Below are 2,919 nucleotides of genomic sequence, written 5' to 3' on the forward strand. Positions count from 1 at the left end.
CGGCGCCGGACCGGGCTCGGCACGTCAACTGTTCCAGAGAATCGTTTGCGGCGAGGCGTGCGCCCACCTCCACGGTAACGGAAAGCAGTGCTGCTGGCGGGGTCGCGGTGCGACGGCGGTATCGAGCGAGAGAAAAGCAGGGCCGTGGGACACACAGCCTGCCGGAGCGAAAGGCCAGACGCCAAGGACGAAGCCGGGCGGCGGAGCGCACGGGCTGCAAGCGGCGGGTGGCCACGCCGCGGCCAGGACAGCACCTTTCACGTAGAAGACTTCGGCGGCAGCAGGACACGGGGAGACACCGGAGCGAGGACCACACGGCCAAGTCGGCTCTGCGACGATTCGAACCCAAGGCACACGTTGAACGCGGGCGCAGGCACATTGCCCCAGAACCGCAACGGCAGAGGGTGGGCTGCGGAGTGTGGAAGGAGCCGCAGCTCCAGCGCAACACAAGCAACGACACCCAACCGCCACGGATTCCCACGACAAAAATGCAAGCACTCGCACGCGCAACAGAGGGAAGAAAAGCACGGCACGACCGAGCACCGATCCAGGCATCAAGCGTCACACGCGTCAAGCTGCCGTCCTCCACGCGACGGCACTGAACGGCCACGGCAACCCACCGGCAGGCAACCGAGCACGGACCACGCGAGGCAACGTGTCCGGAGACGTCCAGCGGACAGTCACTCCACTCTCTCACTCTCTGTGCCGGAGCACCCAACCGAGCCAACTCTTGCGGATCCTTCCCGTGGACGAGCCACACACACACATCAACAGAGAGTCAACCCCCCTGGCCCGAGCCTAACGGAAGGCACACACGGTCCCGGCAGCGAGGCAGTCACGTTCTCTCTCTCTGGCAACCCGATGACAGCCGTGCCGGCGACCCCGAGGTGGCTGGGCCAGTGCGGGAGCGGGCAGTGCCGACGAGCCCGGAGGCGGACGCCGGCACCCAAGAGGTCAAGCTCTCCGACGCGGATTACTCTGGGTCTGCACTTAGGGGGACAGAGAGGACGGCACCTCTGCGACACCCCAGCCGCGCTCTTCGGCGCACGGATGCGCGCGAAGTGCGATTGATTGTCAAGCGACCCTCAGACAGACGTAGCCCCGGGAGGAACCCGGGGCCGCAAAGTGCGTTCAAAGTGTCGATGATCAATGTGTCCTGCAATTCACATTAATTCTCGCAGCTAGCTGCGTTCTTCATCGACGCACGAGCCGAGTGATCCACCGCTAAAAGTTGTATCGGGTTTCGGATCGGTTGCCCGATCCTGGGACGCGCAAAACGCTCCCCCGCCGACGTGACGGTGGAGCCCCAGCCTGGCGCGTACCACGGCGTGAGCCCGGAGGCGCACGCACTCGAGCGACAATCAAGCGAAAAAAAGGAGGAATCAGGGCGCTCGCAGGCGTTGAGTGCCGGCGTGGGTGAGGGGCCGGGGCCCGCCACGCGCCGTCACGCCCCGCAACAGCCAGAGGCAGAGTTCTCTGGTGTCACCGTCTGCCGGTAGGCTCGAGAGTCGAGGCGAGGCCGCAGCGGACTGAGTCGGGTGCAAGCCGCGGAGGACAGGCCGACGCTACGGGCGCAAGCCGACCCCGCACGCCCCAACCTCGGCGGGCTGGGGAAGGGGGCGCGGCGGAACGCTCGCAAGCGCGGCTGCCCCCGCGGACAGGCACATTCTCTCGAACGCGGTGGACGCTCGCTCAAGTCAGCACGAGACCAGACCGGACCGACAGGCGGACAACGAATCTTTAAACCTCGCACCCACCCTCCGCACACGGGTGCCGGAGGAATGGTGAGCATGAACAGGTACCCCTCACCGGGCTTTGAAGAGAGTGACTAGAATGCGACCAAAGCTTCACCGCGGCGGGAGACAAAAAGGCCCCTGACTGCACCAGAACGTCTCCCTGCGGAGTCACACAGTGGCCGTTCACCGTGGTCCCGTCGACAAGCCGCCAGGACAAGCACCCAAGCCCGCAGCAGCTCTCTTCGTTTCAACTGCGGATGTAATGCTGCAAGGCGGTGGCAAGGTCACGTCGCAGCCCGCAAGCCGTCGCCAAGGCGAGAGGAAGACGGTCCCCACAGCGGGCACACACAGACGGACGTGGAGCACGGGGCGGCGGCCCACAGGTGCGCACACGCGCCGTGCCGAGGATCGGTGCGGACGCCGGTGACATCGCACCCGGCAGAGCGGCTAGGCAGAAGTCGCTGCGGAGGAGGAGCACCGTCGGCGGAACGGTCTGCTGGCGGGCGAGGGACCAAACGAGCAGCTAGAACGGGCGGAGTGGACCGGACTGCAGAAGCGGAGTGAGTGCGTGGCTGACGCCACCGTCTCCCTCCGAGCGTCTGCTCGCGCCGGCCAAACCGCCGAACCGCTGAACGAAAGGACCGCATCGTCCCACGCAGGCAGGCCGGCCGTGTTGCCGTGCGTGCCCCCACCTCTCGGACGGACTGCAAAGACACCCTACGAAGCCAACGGCGAAGCCCTTCCAACGGCGCAGGCGTAGCGTGTGCGGCACCCGCATGGACTTGCCGGCGTGCAACCGAGCGTGTGCGTGCTCGTCGGTGGCGGCGCCCGCGCGCCGGCCCAACCGAGTGGGACCGAGATCGACGTCGCCCGGCTTCGGCGGAACGTGCGTACGGGTGACCAGGCCCGTTCGACGGGTACGGCGAAATTGTCGGTGTGACCTCCCACCCGCGTGGGAGGCGCCAGCGTCAGTACGGGCCACGGCCCCGGGGCCAACCCCCGTGAGGCTCTCCTGCCTGGCCCAACCGGCGCAGCCTTCGAGTTCAAGGAGTGACGGGCCGCCCTCTCCGGAGAGGTGGCGGGCCCCCGGCCGACAAAGATCCTTCACAACGTGTTCACCAACAGAAACCTTGTTACGATTTTTATTCTGTGTTACGGGTTTCGGTTCGGGCCCCCGGAGAGG

General features: G+C 66.5%; 1 non-coding gene across 1 annotated transcript; it reads right to left on the reverse strand.

Annotated features, from left to right (window-relative positions):
- Positions 1-1,079: 1,079 nt before the first annotated feature.
- LOC144487988 (5.8S ribosomal RNA) lies at positions 1,080-1,233 on the reverse strand. The gene has a single exon (XR_013496493.1). It is a non-coding gene; the product is annotated as a 5.8S ribosomal RNA (ribosomal RNA).
- Between the last annotated feature and the right edge of the window lie 1,686 nt (positions 1,234-2,919).

The sequence above is a fragment of the Mustelus asterias genome, unplaced genomic scaffold (genome assembly GCF_964213995.1).
Source record: "Mustelus asterias unplaced genomic scaffold, sMusAst1.hap1.1 HAP1_SCAFFOLD_1187, whole genome shotgun sequence".
NCBI lineage: Eukaryota > Metazoa > Chordata > Chondrichthyes > Carcharhiniformes > Triakidae > Mustelus > Mustelus asterias.